The 21,333-nt window shown below is 31.7% G+C and overlaps 1 long non-coding RNA gene across 2 annotated transcripts in view; it reads right to left on the bottom strand.

The window, feature by feature from the left end:
• LOC142233197 (uncharacterized) overlaps nucleotides 1–21,333 on the bottom strand; it is a 423,130-nt gene that overhangs the window by 340,952 nt on the left and 60,845 nt on the right. For both annotated transcript variants that reach the window (XR_012721351.1, XR_012721350.1), the window contains exon 2: nucleotides 3,041–3,094. This is a non-coding gene — a long non-coding RNA (uncharacterized LOC142233197). The remainder of the gene's footprint in view (nucleotides 1–3,040; nucleotides 3,095–21,333) is intronic.

Here is a 21,333-nt window from a genome sequence, read left to right as displayed (position 1 = left end):
TGATTACAACAGACAGACAGACGGACAGACGGACATCGTTATATCGTCTTAGAATTTCTCCCTGATCAAGAATATATATACTTTATATAGTCGGAAATCGATATTTCGATGTGTTACAAACGGAATGACAAACTTATTATACCCCCGTCACCATTCTATGGTGGTGGGTACACGCTCACTAAAAACCGCTTCTGTAACATATACTCCCAACCATATGTTGCTTCAAGCATATACATTTTTGGCTATTGCCCAAACATTTATATGTTTGATCTCTTCCAATATATAATATGTTTGAAAGCATATTGGTCTAAACAATATATGTTTGGGTAGTCAATTTCCAAACATTTTGTATTTTTGCTTCCAAATTCAATAATGTTGTCTTCCAAAAAACATTATGTTATTATGTGAACATATAATATGTTTGGAAGCATTTTGCACCCAAAAATATTATATGCTTAAAAAAATTCTCCCAAACAATATTGTGCTCAAAATTTTATTTATTTATTTATATATTTACAATCATAATGAATTATGAAAATAAACAGGTAATATAGGTGATAACAACATAGGTTTTCGACCTGAATGCTCAAAATTTTGTTTCTGCCTAATTGTATATTCCCCCACATCTTTCTCACTTCCACGAGATTTTTTAGTTCTTAGCACCTTTTTCTGTAATACAAACATTGTAGAAGAAATTATTCAATTTTTTTATTTTTAATTTTACCTTTTGCCGGACGGGGATTCGAACAGCGGACCACACAGTTTGTAAGGATCAAAGAAGTAGCTGATCAATTGCCCAAGGAAAAATAAAATGTAAATTTTGTAATAACAAGCAACAACCACCAACTTAATTCAATATCGCTCCCTGTTAAATAGCGCTCCAAGCTACTAAACACATATATGTTTATAGACTATTTCTAAATTAATATATGTTTGCATCCAAGCATATTATATTTACAAACATTTTATGTCCCAAACATAATATGTTCTAACATATTAACATATATGTCCCAAACATGTTATGCTAGTTTATGAACATTATATGCTTGCACTCAAAAATATTGTGTTTAAAAATTTGTGTTCCAAACATATAATGTTTATAGTCAAACATATGAAAAACAGTCTTTTTCATCCGTGTATAAAAAAGTTTAATTATTTAATGATGCAAAATTCTCAAAATAGCTTTAACTCTATATGTGAATCGTTTTTATACCCTCCACCATAGGATGGGGGTATATTAACTTTGTCATTCCGTTTGTAACACATCGAAATATTGCACTAAGACCCCATAAAGTGTATATATTCCGGGTCGTGGTCAAATTCTGAGTCGATCTAAGCACGTCCGTCCGTCCGTCCGTCTGATGAAATCACGCTAACTTCCGAACGAAATAAGCTATCGACTTGAAACTTGGCACAAGTAGTTGTTATTGATGTAGGTCGATTGGTATTGCAAATGGGCCATATCGGCCCACTTTTACGTATAGCCCCCATATAAACGGACCCTCAGATTTGGCTTGCGGAGCCTCTAAAAGAATCATATTTCATCCGATCCTGCTGAAATTTGGAACATGGTGTTGGAATATGGTCTCTAACAACCATGCAAAAATTGGTCCACATCGGTCCATAATTATATATAGCCCCCATATAAACCGATCCCCAGATTTAGCTTGCGGAGCCTCCAACAGAAGGAAATTTCATCCGATCCGGCAGGAATTTGGTGCATGATGTTGGTATATGGTCTCTAACAACCATGCAAAAATTGGTCCACATCGGTCATAATTATATATAGCCCCCATATAAACCGATCACCAGATTTGACCTCCGGAGCCTCTTGGAAGACCAAATTTCATCTGATTAAGTTGAAATTTGGTACGTGATGTTAATATAACCACATGCAAAACAACCATGCACAAATTGGTCCACATCGGTCCATAATTATATAGCCCCCATATAAACCGATCACCAGATTTGGCTTGCAGAGCCTCTAAGAGAAACAAATTTCATCCGATCCGGCTGAAATTTGGTACATGATGTTAGTATATGCTCTCTAATTACCATGCAGAAATTGGTCCATATCGGGGTATAATTATATATAGCCCCCATATAAACCGATCACCAGATTTTACCTCCGGAGCCTCTTGGAAGACCAAAATTCATCTGATTAAGTTGAAATTTGGTACGTGATGTTAATATATGTCCTCAAACATCCATGCAAAAATTGGTCGAAATCGGTCCATAATTATATGTAGGCCCCATATAAACCGATCCCCAGATTTGACCTCCGGAGCACCTTGGAAGAGCAAAATTCTTCCCATTCGGTTGAAATTTTGTACGTGATGTTAGTATAGGGTATCCAACAACCATGCAGGAATTGGTTCCTATCAGTCCATAATAATATATAGCTCCCATATAAACCGATCCCCAGATTTGACTTCCGGTGCCTTTTGGAGAATCAAAATTCTTCCGATCTGGTTGAAATTTGGTACGTGGTGGTAGCATATGATATTTAACTACCACGTGAGTTGAAATTTGTGGATGACAGTCTTTCGTAGAAGTTTCTATGCAATCCATGGTGGAGGGTACATAAGCTTCGGCCTGGCCGAACTTACGGCCGTATATACTTGTTTATCTTAAATTCAATGGTGCAATATATCAGTAAATTTAAGACTTTTCCTTTAAACCAAAAATGTTTTTCTTTATTTCAAGGAACATTTTCCTTATTTGAAAGACATGTCACCTTAATTTTTCCAAGTTTAAAATTTCCAAGTTGCGTGTCCTAAAATTAATGAAGAAATTTTTGAAGCAACGATTATAAATTTTCTTGTAAATTAAATCTCATTATTTAAAAAAAATGTCCTTAATATTGCCTGTCTTAAAATTTAGGTTGCATCATCTTTCATATTACGTCCATATTTTTTTCTTTTTTCAGTGTATATACATTGAAACTTCTAAAACTTGGACACTCTGAAAACCGGAAAACTCTCAACGTGTACAATTTTCGTGGGACGGTTGATATATTTTCACATAAATGGACACTTACCCAAATGTTGACAAAATATAGGCGAACGTGTATAACCACGTCTGAGAGGTTTCACTGTAATTGAAAACAACAACAAAATAATAGAAATTTTAGTTAATCTTTGAGTACAAAATTTTAAAGGAATCGATATTGCCATTTTGCCACCCTCAAAATGGATACGCCAGCCACAATTATTATTTTATTCTAAGTGTACAAATCCAAAGATTTTTCAAATTTTGTAATCTTAGATGGTCAAAAGTGTTCACTCCACACAACATAACGTCACGAACCGTGAAAACAACAAAACCAAAAAGACTAATTTCGTATGATTGGCTTTAAATTCCAGAAGGATTCAGGATTCCTTTAGAAAAAAAAAACAAGGCTTTAACGCCTAGCCAAATAGCCTGCTACCAATTATACTTTGAGTTTTTTGTAAAAAAATATTTATTTAGGATAAATTGGCTGTGGTACTCCGTAAAGCGATAAGCAGAAGAAAAAACAACAAACGCAGTTGTCTTCGATCTTTTTTTCTGTTTCATCACAATCCTCTGGGAATTAATATGTGTTGTTTTGCTTATTTTGTTCTTTTTTTCGGCTTTGATCCTTTCTTTTTTTCATGTCGTTTAGAATAATAAAGGATTATTAATATTTTTGTTATGCCACAAATTTAGGTGAGGGCTATGGTGAAATGCGCGTTTGTTTTGAGGACCTTTTTTGAAGTTTATTTTAGCTGAGCGGATTAATAAGCAATGAGGCTAAAAGAGATGACAAGAAAAAACAACACATTTGTTTGATAGACAATGTTTATTTATCCAAGACCTTTTGATTTTTTTTTTCTCTGTAATGATTAAAATATTAAAAATCAACATTTCTTAAAATGGACAAGAAATGCAACAATTTTTGGGGCAAAAGAAAACGGGGAATTTTTTACATTGTTTTCCTTAATTAATGGATTAGAAAATTGAGATGGTTTGTGGTAAATAATAAATGTAAAAAATAAATGAATCATGAGAGCGAGAGTCTACTCCTTATGGAGCCACCGTGGTGCAATGGTTAGCATGCACGCCTTGCATACACAAGGTCGTGGGTTCGATTCGTGCTACGACCGAACACCAAAAAGTTTTTCAGCGCCGTTCGGACTCGGCTATAAAAAGGAGGTCTCTTGTCATAGAGTTTAACATGGAATCGGGCGGCACTCAGTGATAAGAGAGAAGTTCACCAATGTGGTATCACAATGGACTGAATAGTCTAAGTGAGCCGGATACATCGGGCTGCCACCTAACCTAACCTTCCGATATTGAGGAGTTTGTGAACAAACAAAATGATCGGGTTTACTTGTCAAAAAAGTAAGCTAAATATTGGACACCAGAACTCGAGCTCCGTCTATGGTAATGGTGTAGACTGTCGTAAAGACCGATGGCCACTCCGCATTCGCATTCATCCACTTTGGAGTCAAAATAAATCCGAATATTATTGGGAAATATCCTAAAACAGTATTGAAACTCTCGGCAGGCAAACATTTCGGTCACAATCCAGCACCACCGCACTCAGTACGCATCATCCAAGAATGACTTCAAAAGGAGGTGTCTTGCTTCATTTCTACCGCACCCAGGGAAGGAATATGACCACTTGCTAGACTTTTCGAACGGTGAACATGTAACATATTTGTCGCAACAATAGTTTGTTCTCGAACGTAATGTATCTGATTTAGACAATCATTTTATGGTTGGAGAAAAAACAACATTTTTTGCGACAAAAGTGTTGTTTTCGCCCAATCCAAAAATAAAAATTTCCTCTTGGTGGTGTTCATATTACGAAATCTCCGGATCTCAATCCGTTGGTCATTTGTCCCTCAGCATCTTTAGAGAGTAAGGATGGTACTAAAAAAATACTAAAGTGTCGATCACCTCAAGATGGTGCTTCGCAAAGAATGGACCAAAATTTCGCAAAACTACTTTCGTGTTTAGCGTATGATGACCCTGTCCATTTCGTTTATAACAAACACTGCTGTTTTCGAACTTTAAGTCTTAAATAGGACCCACTTTGAAGTTTCATAGTAAAAACTTTAATATAGTAGCATGTAAAGCCGGACATCCTTTTTAAATCATGCGAACATTTTTGGAATATAAGTAGAATTCAAAAAGTTATATTTATTAGAAATCGGCCAACTAGATATATGTTTCTGTTAAAAACAGTTTCGTTACATCGGCTCTTGGGCGCCCAAAACTATGCTCTATAAATATAACTGCTTGACTATAGATGTTGATGCTTATAGCCATATTTATCTGTTGATGGCAGCTACGTAGCCCAGTGGCTAGTGTCTTGGCTTACAAACTGTATGGCCTGCGGTTCGATTCTCAGCCCAGGCGAAAGGTAAAATTGAAAAATTTATAAAGTCGAATAATTTCTTCTACATTGTTTGTATTACAGAAAAAGGTGCTAAGAACCAAAAGAAAACTTTTGGAAATGAGAAAGATGTGAAGAAATATGTAATTAGTCATTATGATTTTTTAACATCCTGTGAAAGAATCAACGTTTATCATATGAAGTAAATTTGTTGGTCTAAAATTTCGGGGAAATAATTAATTTTTTTTGTATGTATCTGAAATTGATCAATTATCTGATTTTGCTATAAATTGACACACATCCCAAAAACTCGCTTGCATCCAGCCAATAGTAAAAATAATCTGTAGTTCGGTATACTTTCTTTCAGGCTGGCTTATCAATTGAAATATACTGAATATTTATAGCCCGAGCTCTGGTATACCACCTGCAGATATTATAAGCCTTCGATAGCTTGGTTTCTTTGAATTGAATAAATATTTGAATCTCATTAAATGACACTATGAACTAGAAACAAAAGAGGAGGAATAATTCAAAGCAATCAAAATAAATTTGATGGTGATTTTTTGAAGAATCCCCTCCCCCCCCCCCCCCCCCAAGCGATTTCAATAAGAATGAATTTTATTTGCAAATAAACAAAAAGAATAAGACACTTGAAAATTCATTCAGATGCAACTAATGAGTTGCAAACAGAACACCAGGAGTTACAAATTCAATCAATGAAAGTGGTATCAACATGATTGGAAAAAGGAACAAAATCTCTGCAGGATATCCCACACAGTCAAAAGTCACAAAAATAAACAACAACAAGATTGCAAAAAAAAAAAACAGGAAGAACACACAAAAAGGCTTGGCAGATTTAAGCCAACTGTGAGTTCTGTTTCGCAAGCATGTTCAAGTGGCCGATTTGGTAATGTACTGGTGACGGTGGTGGTTGACGTTTGTCTCTAAAAACCTTGGTATTGTGGTAAAGGGACCCAAAATGGCATAGTGATGCTCATTAAACCAAGTGTATAATTTTTTAAGTAAACCTTCTAGGACGAAAAGAAAAAACTGAACATTTTTATGCCATTTCATCAATGATGTTTTTTTTTAATACAACTTGGTTGTCGTTATCCTGGAAACGATTCAATCATTCTAGCTATGAAAAAAATACTACATTTGTTGGTGACGGTCTTAAGTGCTGCTCTACTACAGGATATTAAATCCTTAAACACAAAACCATTGATCTAGAATAAAGGAGGGAATTAAAAAACAAAAAAAAAAAGATTTGCATATAATTATAAAAAGATGAATAGGCAACAAAGAATTTTGTATTGAGTTGATCAGCAGTAAGGAATTTCTTAAGAGGAATTAATTTTTTTTAACTCAACGGTGCTATGGTATATCACAATATTGATGTAGAAGTTCGGTTACTTTGAACGCTCATATTAATTTTTTTTAACTCAACGGTGCTATGGTATATCACAATATTGATGTAGAAGTTCGGTTACTTTGAACACTCAAAAAAAGTTTACTTCAATCCAGATATTTTGATCTTACGTTAAGGATTTTGCTATTCTGTATTGGAGTCAAAATTTAAATTTAATTTAATATTCAAAGCAACACCTTTGCCTCAATAGAGCCAAAGGTGTTGCTTTAAATATGAGTTAATTTTTTGCCTCCAATACAGAATCCTTAAAATTCATTTCGTATAGGGCATCATTTAGCTGATATTGACTGACCTTAGCCCTTTCTCATTTTTTTGGAGTTCTTATTTACTTTTTCACGCTTTAATAATTACGCCAAATCACAGTTTACTTTCCACATCGCTTAAAGTGAAAAAACACCCCCGTCCACCAGAAATCATCATCGATGCTTGCCTTACATTTTACATTCTCGAATGGCTTAATAATTCTACTGGAATATTAGAGGCCTATTGAAAAAGCCTGCTTAATCTGCAAAAGTTGAGATTCAGGGTAACATAAAGAATGCAAAACCACCAGACTGAGTATTTGCAAACACATTTACCACCCGCATCCTTTATTGCCACCTTTGATGGCAAATATTTGGCATTGCCATTGAATCGCAAAGCGTCTGTTCGAATATTTGAATGACATGGTCGAATAAGTGATTTCATTTCATTTGCTATTGTAAAGAGTCTTGTAACCATGTTGTTTATTCCTTCCTGTTCATGTCTGGTCGTTTTTTTGCATTTGTGCACAATTACGAAAAATTATTCATGTGCACATAATTAATAGCAAACGGATTTCCTTTTTTATTACAATTTCTAAATTCTTACTGGTATAAAGAAATTGCAATATTTTTTTAAATTTAATTGGAACATAAGAAATCGGCCGTAAGTTCGGCCAGGCCGAATCTTATGTACCCTCCACCATGGATTGCGTAGAAACTTCTACGAAAAACTGTTATACACAATCGAATTACTTGGGTTGTGGTATCTTAAATCGTTTTCTAAATTGTGAGTTAGTCCACACGTGGTATATATTAGACAAAAATGTATGTAAGTCTACAAATAATTACGAATCGATATGGACTTTTGCACGGTACGTAGGAGCCAGAATTGAAATATGGGTGTCGCTTATATGGGGGCTATATACAATTATGAACTTGATATGGACCAATTTTTGTGTGATTGGGGATCGATTTATCTAAGGGCTACATATAACTATAGACCGATATGGACCTAGTTAGACATGGTTGTTAACGGCCATATACTAGCACAATGTACCAAATTTCAATTGACTCGGATGAAATTTGCTCATCCAAGAGGTTCCAAAACCAAATCTCGGGATCGGTTTATATATGATTATGGACTGATATGGACCACTTTTGGCATGGTTGTTAAATATCATATAGTAAAACCTCGTACCAAATTTCAATCAGATCGGATGAATTTTGCTTCTCCAAAAGGCACCGGAGGTCAAATCTGGGGATCGGTTTATATGGGGGCTATATATAAATATGGACCTGTTTGAGGCCATATACTAACACCATGTACCAAATTTCAGCCGGATCGGATGAAATTTGCTTCTCTTAGAGGCTCCGCAAGCCAAATCGGGGGATCGGTTTATATGGGGGATATATATAATTATTGACCGATGTGGACCAATTTTAGCATAGTTGTTAGAGACCATATACTAACACCATGTACCAAATTTCAGCCGGATCGGATGAAATTCTCTTCTCTTAGAGGCTCCGCAAGTCAAATCTGGAGATCGGTTTATATGGGGGCTATATATAATTATAGACCGATGTGGACCAATTTTTGCATGGTTGTTAGAGACCATATACTAACACCATGTACCAAATTTCAGCCGGATCGGATGAAATTTGCTTCTCTTATAGGCCTCGCGAGCCAAATCGGGGGATCGGTTTATATGGGGGCTATATATAATTATAGACCGATGTGGACCAATTTCTGCATGGTTGTTAGAGACCATATACTAAAATCATGTACCAAATTTCAGCCGGATCGGATGAAATTTGCAAGCCAAATTTGGGGGTCCGTTTATATGGGGGCTATACGTAAAAGTGGACCGATATGGCCCATTTGCAATACCATCCGACCTACATCAATAACAACTACTTGTGCCAAGTTTCAAGTCGATAGCGTGTTTCGTTCGGAAGTTAGCGTGATTTCAACAGACGGACGGACGGACATGCTCAGATCGACTCAGAATTTCACCACGACCCAGAATATATATACTTTATGGGGTCTTAGAGCAATATTTCGATCCTATGGTGGAGGGTATAAAAATATTCAATTAAGAATTTAATTGATGCCAAAAAATTTTTAATTGAAACAAAAATCAATCACCAAAATTAATAGTATCAATTAATTTTTTAATTGGATCAATTAATTTTTTAATTAACTTTCAATTAATTTTTTAATTGACTTTCAGTTAATTTTTAATTGATAAAATCAATCACAAAAATGAATAGTATCAATTAGTTTTTTAATTAACTTTCAATTAATTTTTTAATTGATAGATTGATAAAATCAATCACCAAAATTAACAGTATCAATTAATTTTTTAATTGGATCAATTAATTTGTTACTTTGATCAATTACTTTTTCAATTGGATCAATTAACCTTTTAATTGACTTTCAATTAATTTTTTAATTGATACTATCATTTCTGTGATTGAAGTCATTTCAAATAAAAAATTAATTGGATCAATTAATTTCTTGATAGAATCAGAAAATTTTTTTTGTGTGTAAATTCCCATTCACCCATAGAGAAAATCATGAACGCCGTGCCCATTTCAAGTCGATAGCTTGTTTCGTTCGGAAGTTAGCGTGATTTCAACAGACGGACATGCTCACATCGACTCAGAATTTCATCACGACCCAGAATATATATACTTTATGGGGTCTTAGAGCAATATTTCGATGTGTTACAAACGGAATGACAAAGTTAATATACCCCCCATCCTATGGTGGAGGGTACAAAAATATTCAATTAAAAATTTAATTGATTCAAAAAAATTTTTAATTGAAACAAAAATCAATCACCAAAATTAATAGTATCAATTAAGTTTTTAATTGGATCAATTATTTTTTTAATTAACTTTCAATTATTTTTTAATTTACTTTCAATTTATTTTTTAATTCATAGATTGATAAAATCAATCACCAAAATTAACAGTATCAATTAATTTTTTAATTGTATCAATTAATTTTTTAATTGGATCAATTAATTTTTTAATTGGATCAATTAATTTTTTAATTAACTTTCAATTAATTTTTTAATTGATACTATCATTTCTGTGATTGAGGACTTTTCAATTAAAAAATTAATTGGATCAATTAGTTTCTTGATTGAATCAGAAAATAAATTTTTTTGTGTGTAAATTCCCATGCACACATAGAGAAAATCATGAACGACGTGCTCGTTTCAAAACGATCAGATAATGGAAGTGAATCAACACACATGTGGTGTCAACCTGGCACCAATAAAAGGACACCATGCGTTGTCAACACAACAACCAGCGTTCATGATCTGGAAACGTAATGGCTACGAATTTATAATATATAAAAATATTCCGCTACTCTGACTCGAACCTGGATTGAGTGCTCATACGCGTTTACATTCGCCTTAGCACATTGCCCCACCGACGGAGTTGCCACACCCAAAGCAAAATACTTTCCTACGGGACGAAATTTTAGACGAACGAAGTTCGTTTTCTTATAAAGTACTTTCATTAAGAGCACATTAAACCGAATTTATGACAAATAATGCAACGTAATATTTGTTATTTACGTTTAAAGAAAATTTCTTTCTGTCAGAAGAAAACTTCGATTACCTAAAATTTCGTTCCTCAGAAAAGAAAATTCTTATTTCAGAGTAGTCGCGAACAGGAGAAACCCCGCCTCGGAAAAACCTTTTTGAGTTCAGACGACTTTGGGATTGAACACATGACGAGAGACTAATCATTGTATCACTGTGTACCCAGAGAATGTTAATTTTCGCGGGAACATAGAACAATTTTGTCTCAAAAATACTTTTTTCTCGTCAAACATAAAATATTTACCAAAACCAGATATAAAATATTCAAGAAATTAATAACATTGCGACAAATACGTTATATGTTCCCCGTAAAAAGGTCAAATTATTCTCTTGATCATAGTCAGAATCATATTCCTTCTCTGCATTTGGTATCTAAAAATAATAAATATTGGCAAATATAAACAATTGGTTCAGTGGTAAAGAAATGTCTCACATTAAGCAATCAATTTTCCTCTCTTCCCTACCAAATATGACCTATGGATTCTCTCCCAACATCTGCATGAAATTCACCAGATCTTCCAAGTATATGAAAATAATTGTAATAAAATGTTATTATAATAATCCTAATTACTTTATTTTAATTCATAATGGAGTTTTTCCTAATTCAATGACCAATATTATCGAAATGTTATTATCCTGTTCGCTACCATGGCATTGTATCTCATTAGTGGACTATTATTGAAATAACACTTAAAGTATTACTTAAAGATTTCTCTTCTGTCCAAAAGCAATATCCTAAAAGAAAATCCTTTAATGTTTATGACCAATGTTTCCACTAAAGAAAAGTTTCTTTATAATCCCTCTCCAGGCATCTACTCCGCCTTCCAATTAATGTGAGTTTAATCTTTAAAAATATTACACAAAACATAATCACAAGTTCTTCCACTCCACATTTGCAACTCTTCATCCTGGAACAATAGGAATGGTGGCTTCATCATCGCTTCACCACCATAAACATGTCAAAAAGGACTCATTTAATAGACCGTTAGCTACAAGGATAATTATTTCAAGCATACGCATAACATTCAAGGGCCATGTAATGGATGTTCTTCTCAGCATAAAACAACAACAATACGAAGCCTCATGGCACAACAATGTTTTCGGCAGCAACAATCTTATCGATCTGTCCTTTAAAAAGATTTTTGCCAAAGCTATAATCGTAAAAAATAATGAGCCATTGAATAATGAAAAGGCGAAAATGCAGGAATAGAAGGCAAAACTTTTCTTGGGCTAAGTGAGTGCAAAGAAAAGTTTCGTAGTTGTTGCGAAAAGATGGTGATTGGGAGAAAAAACAAAAGGAGTTTACCCGTAACTTCTTTATTTATGCCATTGTTGTCAATAAAAGTGGTTAAAGTTTCAAGAGACCGACCCTGCGACGCGGTATGGTGAAAGGCTTTCCTTCGCTTTCTTGGTAAATACAATTGATAAGTGTATCAATAGTCTGTCCATGTCACCATGATGACTCCCAGTGATATGGCCATAATGAGTGAGCAACTAAATGGCGATGAAAATGCGTAAAATGGTGAAGATGATGACGATGAAGTAGATGGGCCTCATCATCTTCATCACCAAATTCATGTTTGTCCTAATCATTGATAGTGTTTTCTTATTGCTTATGATGTGATAAAATACACATTGGATAACATGTTGGTATAGTGATAATGTAAGCGATTCAGTTTAGATAAACATAACTGGTCTTCTTTGTCATGAAAGTCAAAATTGATGACCTCAACCCAATTGATGGGGAAAAGTTCAAGTTCGGTCATGGGGTCACCCATACCTCAAGGAGCTTTGATTAAATATTATTTTATAATTATAGAAGTAACTTATGGAGAACAAACATTAACCATAGTTCATCAGTAAATATTTGGATAAATTTTTCCAATCGAAAAAAAAAATAGATTTTTCTTTACAAACTTTCCGTCAGTCTTTATATTTGTTAGCATCATGCTGCAGGTAGACATTTATATTCCATCATTATTGAGGTATGTATAGCGATTGCAATCAGTAACTTCTGAAGAATGTATAATGAATGGAGGTAATAAATAGCAAAGTACTATGTTATGTCTTCTTAAAAAAAAAACTAAGTCAAACGTTTTAAGCTTAAAGGATATAGTCTTTTCTCATTATCCTGTTTATAAATACATGCCCATATAGCCCAAAATACCAAAAAATAGTTTTTGAAAGGATCGTTAACCATTACATCCTTGTAGTCATGGAATTGGGTATAACATAATGAGTGACAATTGCCTTAAACATCAACGAATCGTATTATTCTTTCCATTCGTCTTTTTGCCAAACAGTTATTGTATACCGGATTTCATAAGTAATTAGACGTGGTATTAATTTTATCATGAAATTGACGAATACTCCAGCAAGGCAGTTAGAATGATTGTGGAATCTAATCGTCTAAATCTGAATATTTTGCTAACTAGAGTCGAACTCAAGCAAATTTGTCTCGATTCCTGATCACAGGGTGGTTGATATGTAATGCCATAAAGTACAACAGTGTTTTTGTTCTTTTTATACCCACCACCATAGGATGGGGAGTATATTAACTTCGTCATTCCGTTTGTAACACATCGAAATACTGCTCTAAGACCCCATAAGGTGTATATATTCTGCGGCGTGGTGAAATTCTGAGTCGATCTGAGCATGTCCGTCCGTCTGTTGAAATGACGCTAACTTCCGAACGAAACAAGCTATCGACTTGAAACTTGGCTCAAGTAGTTGTTATTGATGTAGGTCAGATGGTATTACAAATGGGCCATATCGGAACACCTTTACGTATAGATCCCATATAAACCGACGCTCAGATTTGGCTTGCGGAGCCTCTTGGAGGAGCAAAATTCATCTGATCCGTATGAAATTCGGTACATGGTGTAAGTATATAGTCTCTCACAACCATGCGAAAATTGGTCCAAATCGGTCCATAATTATATGTAGCCCCCATATAAACCGATCCCCAGATTTGGCTTGCGGAGCCTCTAAGAGAAGCAAATTTCATCCGATCCGGCTGAAATTTGGTACATTGTATTTTTGAATGTTCTCTAACAACCATACAAAAATTGGTCCACATCGGTCCATAATTATATATAGCCTATATATAAACCGATCCCCCGATTTGGCTTGCGGAGCCTCTAAGAGAAGCAAATTTCATCCGATCCGACTGAAATTTGGAACATGGTGTAAGTATATGGTCTCTAATTACCATACAAAAATTGGTCAATATCGGTCCATAATTAGATATAGCCGCCATATAAACCGATCACCAGATTTTACCTCCGCGGCCTCTTGGAAGACCAAAATGCATCTGATTCAGTTCAAATGTGGTACGTGGTGTTAATATATGGCCTCAAAAACCCATGCAAAAATTGGTCGAAATCGGTCCATAATTATATATAGGCCCCATATAAACCGATCCCCAGATTTGACCTCCGGAGCCCCTTGGAAGAGCAAAATTCATCCGATTCGTTTGAAATTTGGTACGTGATGTTAGTATATTGTATCTAACAACATTGCAGGAATTGGTTGATATCAGTCCATAATTATATATAGCCCCCATATAAACCGATCCCCAGATTTGACCTCCGGTGCCTTATGGAGAAGCAAAATTCATTCGATCTGCTTGAAATTTGGTACGTGGTGGTAGTATATGATATTAAACAACCATGCCAAAAGTGGTCCATATCAGTCCATAATCATATATAGCCCCCATATAAACCGATCCAGAGATTTGGTTTTGGAGCCTTTTGGAGGAGCAAATTTCATCCGAGACAGTTGAATTTCAGATTAGGCCTGGCCGAACTTACGGCCGTATATACTTGTTTTGCTTTTATTTTTCGAAAGCAAGAAATGTCGGAAAAACATAAAATTTTAGAATAAGTTTAGATTTGTTCATATTGGCAACTTTTGTTAAGAATTGTGGTATTCAAAAGATCAATAAAGCCAAAGAAAATTTTGACAAAATTTGCTATAGAGATAAAAGTTTGACAAAATTTGCTATAGAGATAAAAATTTAACAACATTTGCTATAGAGATACAATTTTGACAATTTATATAGATATAAAAATTTGACAAAATTTTTCATAGAGATAAACATTTTACAAATTTTTCCATAGAGATAAAAGGTTGACAAAATTTCTGATAGAGATAAAATTCTGAAAAATTTTTCAAAGATCAAATTTTCTATAGAGATAAAATTTTGAAAAAAAAAATCTAAGAACAAAATTTTTGATAGAGATAAAATTTTGACAAAATTTTCTATAGATATACAATTTTGACAAAATTTTCTATAGAGATAAAATTTTCTATAGATATACAATTTTGACAAAATTTTCTATGGAGATAAAATTTTTACAAAATTTTCTATAGATATACAATTTTGACAAAATTTTCTATAGAGATAAAATGTTGACAACATTTTCTGTAGAGATAAAATTGTGACAAAATTTTCTATAGAGATAAAATGTTGACAACATTTTCTGTAGAGATAAAATTTGGACAAAATTTTCTATAGAGGTAAATTTTGAGAAGATTTGCTATAGAAATAAAATTTGGACAAAACTTTCCATAGAAATAAAATAGTGACAAAATTTTCTATAGAAATAAAATTTTGACAAGGTTTGCTAAAGAAATAAAATAAGGACACAATTTTCTATAGAGATAAAATTTTGAGAAGATTTGCTATAGAAATAAAATTTGGAAAAATTTCCACAGAAATAAATTTGTGACAAAATTTTCTATAAAAATAAAATTTTGATAAAATTTTCCATAGAGATAAAATGTCGACAAAATTTCTTATAGAAATAAAATTCTGAAAAAAAATTTCAAAATACCAAATTTTCTATAGAGATAAAAAAGACAAAATTTTCGATAGATATACAATTTTGACAAAATTTTCTATAGAAATAAAATTGTTACAAAATTTTCTATAGAAATAAAATTTTGACAAATTTTTCTATAGAGAAAAAATTTTGTCAAAATTTTCTATAGAAAAAATTGAAACGGAATTTTACACAGAGAAAAGATTTAACTTTCTATCTAAAATAAAATATGAACTTTGCCAATCCTGATAGGACACTTCTAGGCTATCATTTAGTTGACTTAGCTCTACTATATTTTTCATTAGTTTGTCTTTATTATGTTTTTTTTTTTGTTTTTGGTTTAGTTGAGTCTCAGAGAATATTACTTCATTTCTCCAAACTACAAACTATTGTGTAAATCCACATAACTTAAGGAAAAATTCAATTAACATGAATCGTAAGTAAATTAATTTGATTAATTTATAATGAAACCTTCTAGAGAGGGAATTTATCTAATGAATAATAAATTTAATCATTTGAATGCCCTAGCAATGGCATTAGAATCATAAAGGCAACTGAACAAGCAGAGTACATAGCTATAGCAAATGAAAGATTGATGTCTACTCGTATATACTTGCCAGGCGGTAGTTACCCATAACAACAACTAGCTATACCCAACAACGAAGCAAGAACTTTGCCATAAACTATCTCAAAAATCCTTTTTCATAGTTTTCATAGATTTGTCTTTTTTGCGTTTCGTTTTTAAGGGAAAAATTCGCTTAGAAACGCATGTCGCCTGCGGTGGCACTTAATTTAATTGACAAAGGAAATGCAATTGAAAATGCTAAAGAGTGCCTCCACAAGGCACAATTTAGGATTACATCAAAGGATACGGAACGGATTGTCAGTCAAAAATGATGTGTTTATTTTTCCCGAAAGCGAGCGAATAGCAATGTCAGAATAAGGTATTACATAATATTTGTTTTTAATATTTTTGAGTGTATCCCATGCCGACCATCCTAAAAGTTCCACAATGAAGCACAAATGATGTCGGTTTTCTAAAAAATAAAAATAAAAAAAAGTTATTTTGCTTCAATTTACTGAAGTAACAGTGACAGCTCATCACATCCATTAAAATTTGACCTTCGAGCGATATTTTACATATGCACTTTTTCGTTTTATTTGTTTGCCTTTGTGTTTTTGCCTGAATGGCCAAAGGTGGATGTGATACGAAAGTGATTTCAACCAGTGTCCGTATACGCAATATAAAGGATGTTCCAGGATTATTTGTATCACAGTTTTTCAATGGATTTTTGTTGGCTTTATTTCTCACCCATATGAAATATGGCAATGAATAAGGAAGAAAATCTTGAATTTAATTGGAGATAAGTGAAAAAAATGAGAGATATGAGATATTTATGTGTACATAGTGTTGGGCTTCACTAAACCGGAAGATTGGTCATAACGATGCTTATATACCCTTCACCTTTACAGGAAAAATATTTTTTGTCTTCAATCACGAAATTAATTGATCCAATAATTTTTAATGAAAATGTCTTCTTTTGTCAATTAAAAAATAGAAAATTATTAAACTTTTAATTGAATATTTTTTAATATTCAATTAAAATTAAAAAAAAAATAATTACAATTGCTATTCATCACCCTCATTCAGACACTAAAATCGTCTCAAAAATATTCCCAAGATATTCTTTTTTATTAGACCCCGAATAATACAATTTCAGTAAATTTAGTTTAGGGTGTCCTGTAGTCGGCTTCACCATAATGAGGACGATTAAGGCAAAATTTAAATTTCTTTGCTTGGTTACACAAACGAATTTTTGCATTTATTTCCCATTAAAGAAACAATTTCGCCAATAAAAAAAACTTCGTTGTTCTAAAATTTGGTTTCGAAGGAAGAGTTTTTGTTACGATTACTTTGATCTCATACTGGTTTCGTTAAATCTCCTCTATTTGTTTGGACTTCTTTTTTTATTGGGGAGTTAAGAGTTTAAAAGGAAATTGAAAACCATTTAGTAACCAAGAAAAAAAATTAAACAAACATGGATTCCAATCTACCTTAGCCCTGAATCCCTAAGGATAATTGAAAAGTGTTGTGAGGAAAAACTCTAGATGTCCAAATTTCATTTCCGGTCAATTGAAAAGGAAATTTGTTCACTTCAAGTAAACAAGAGATAAACGGAAATACCGTTTTTTGCAATTAGAAACAAAATGCCATGGAACAATTTGATGATGTCAGTTGTCTAGATAGATGGTAGATATTACCAGCAGCACCTTGTTAATAGGACAAGATAAGAATCTATCTCTTGACACCATCGGCTATGGCTGTTGGTAACCCTCGTTGCAACTTCTCCAATAATTGCAATTGCATACCAAGAAGACACGCAATTTTGTGTTATTGTCCTGTTAAAGCCCTCATTTGACCAAATTGCCTTTTAGCCAAAAACATTGATATGGGTGCCAAAAACCATTCATTATATTTCAGTTATCGCGAATTACGCGCACCAAAAAAGCGTAAAATTATGTCTCTTAATAGGAAACATAGCAAAATGTGGTAGTGAAAGGATTCTAGAGTCCTCAAAACAAATAAACATGACTAATTTGTTGTCTTCGACTGCTTAAAGGATTCGAGGGACAAAAAAACGTGTGCTCTATGTGAGCATGTAAGTCCTGTGTATGGCGTCAAGCAGATGTTACGCATTTTTACACCCCCTTTTTTTGTGAGCAAAACTTTGCTGGTAATTCGAGCCTAAATTAAAAAATAGTTTCAACATAATTTTCTAGAAAAAAATAGCAAAATATAATAAGCCTTGTCTACTCTATTTGCAATGAAGTGGTTGTATTGAAGAACATACAAAAAGGGTTGTACTTCTTAGTACTCCTGCCATTATGAATTAAGCCACCAATGGAATTATTATCAAAAGGAAATTTCTTTAATTTTTCTGCGTAGCAAATTGTACGGCCACGCAAATAAGGATGACATCCTCCTCCTTCTTTTTGTCAGAAAAAAAATGTGGGACCATTGCTTAAGCATTTGCTTGCCCACATTGAATACGAATATGTCGTTGATTTGAATGCATTTTAACAGCTGTCACTTTTGTAGAGACATTTGCCAATGCTGCATCCTAAATGCGTGAGCGTTTCCTCTAAAGAACCCCCTGCTATGTGGTTTTTTCTTCTTCTAATTTCTTAAACTTTTAATTATTTGCGATAAATAAAAGAGGGTTTTATAATGGGCTTAGCCATCCCTTGATTCCTTAAGTTTGTGCTTATCAATTACGCATTTGAAAGCTAATACCCTACTACGGGTCACTATGGCTTAACGGATATTGCAATTAGTGAAAAAGAATCAAAAAATGGCAGAGAAAGACTATATAATGATCATCATTATTAGACTATGATATTGAGACCGAACAAATCTAATATCATGCACTAGTCATTGTGGGTTCGAACCTTACGTTTTGTTAGACAGAACCCCGTTATTAATTTATGGAAGAAAAATTTCAAAAATTTTTGAGATATAATTTTCACAGGCTTCCCTTGAAGCCCACTATACTCCAAAGCTTGGGATATATGGTAGATCCATCAAAACTTCTCAAACAATCTCTCCCAATTTTTGTTGAATCATCAGTGGTAATTTGGCGTATTCCCGGCGAATCGCCATGATAGTTTTTTGATAGATTGGTAGAAATGTTGATGTTTTGGTAGATTTTGAAAAAAATAATCCTCTTCAACTAAGGGATACTTCAAAAATTTTCCATAGAAATACAATTTTGAGAAAATTTTCTATAGAAATAAAATTTTGATCAAATTGTCTATAAAAATAAAAATTTTGACAAAACTTTCTATAGAAAAATTTTGACAAAATTTTCTATAGAAATAAAATTTTTACAAAATTTTCTATAGAAATAAAATTTTTACAAAATTTTCTATAGAAATAAAATTTTGACAAAATTTTCTATAGAAAAAAATTTTGACAAAATTTTCTATAGAAAAAAATTTTGACAAAATTTTCTATAGAAATAAAATTTTGACAAAACTTTCTATAGAAATAAAATTTTGACAAACTTTTCTAAAGAAATAAAATTTTGACAAAATTTTCTATAGAAATAAAATTTTTACAAAATTTTCTATAGAAATAAAATTTTGACAAAATTTTCTATAGAAATAAAATTTTGACAAAATTTTCTATAGAAATAAAATTTTGACAAAATTTGCTACAGAAATAAAATTTTGACAAAATTTTCTATAGAAATAAAATTTTGACAAAATTTTCTATACAAATAAAATTTTGACAAAATTTTCTATAGAAATAAAATTTTGACAAAATTTTCTATAGAAATAAAATTTTGACAAAATTTTCTATAGAAATAAAATTTTGACCAAATTTTCTATAGAAATAAAATTTTGACAAAATTTCCTATAGAAATAAAATTTTGACAAAATTTTCTATAGAAATAAAATTTTGACAAAATTTTCTATAGAAATAAAATTTTGACAAAATTGTCTATAGAAATAAAATTTTAACAAAATTTTCTACGAAACTAAAATTTTGACAAAATTTTCTATAGAAATAAAATTTTGACAAAATTTTCTACAGAAATAAAATTTTGACCAAATTTTCTATAGAAATAAAATTTTGACAAAATTTCCTATAGAAATAAAATTTTGACAAAATTTTCTATAGAAATAAAATTTTGACAAAATTTTCTATAGAAATAAAATTTTGACAAAATTTTCTATAGAAATAAAATTTTAACAAAATTTTCTACGAAACTAAAATTTCGACAAAATTTTCTATAGAAATAAAAAATTTTACAAAATTTTCTATAGAAATAAAATTTTGACAAAATTGTCTATAGAAATAAAATTTTAACAAAATTTTCTACGAAACTAAAATTTTGACAAAATTTTCTATAGAAATAAAATTTTGACAAAATTTTCTACAGAAATAAAATTGTGACAAAATTTTCTATACAAATAAAATTTTGACAAAATTTTCTATAGAAATAAAATTGTGAGAACATTTTCTATAGAAATAAAGTTTTGACAAAATTTTCTATAGAAATAAAATTTTGACAAAATTTTCTATAGAAATAAAATTTTGAGAATATTTTCTATAGAAATAAAATTTTAAAAAAATTTTCTACGAAACTAAAATTTTGACAAAATTTTGTATAGAAATAAAATTTTTACAAAATTTTCTATAGAAATAAAATTTTGACAAAATTTTCTATAGAAATAAAATTTTAGCGAAATTTTCTATAGAAATAAAATTTTAACGAAATTTTCTATAGAAATAAAATTTTGAGAACATTTTGTATAGAAATAAAATTTTGAGAACATTTTGTATAGAAATAAAATTGTAACAAAATTTTCTACGCAACTAAAATTTTTACAAAATTTTCTATAGAAATAAAATTTTGACAAAATTTTCAATAGAAATAAAATTTCGACAAAATTTTCTATAGAAATAACATTTTGACTAAATTTTCCATAGAAATAAAATTTTGACACACTTTTTTATAGAAATAAAATTTTGATAACATTTTCATAGAAATACAATTTTGACAAAATTTTCTATAGAAATAAAATTTTGATAAAATTTTCTATAGAAATAAAATTTTGAGGATATTTTCTATAGAAATAAAATGTTAACCAAATTCTCTATAGAAATAAAATTTTGACAAAATTTTCTAAAGCAATAAAATTTTGACGAAATTTCCTAAGGAAATATAATTTTGAAAAAATTTTTATACAATTTTCTATAGAATTAAAGTTTTGAAAAAAAAGAATTAAAATTGTGACATATTTTCTATAGAATTGAAATTTTCAGTAGCAATAAAATTTTGAC

The sequence above is a fragment of the Haematobia irritans genome, chromosome 4 (genome assembly GCF_050003625.1).
Source record: "Haematobia irritans isolate KBUSLIRL chromosome 4, ASM5000362v1, whole genome shotgun sequence".
NCBI classification, from domain to species: domain Eukaryota; kingdom Metazoa; phylum Arthropoda; class Insecta; order Diptera; family Muscidae; genus Haematobia; species Haematobia irritans.
The sequence above is the reverse complement of the archived record's forward strand: the minus strand, read 5'-3'. Positions and strand labels throughout refer to the sequence as shown.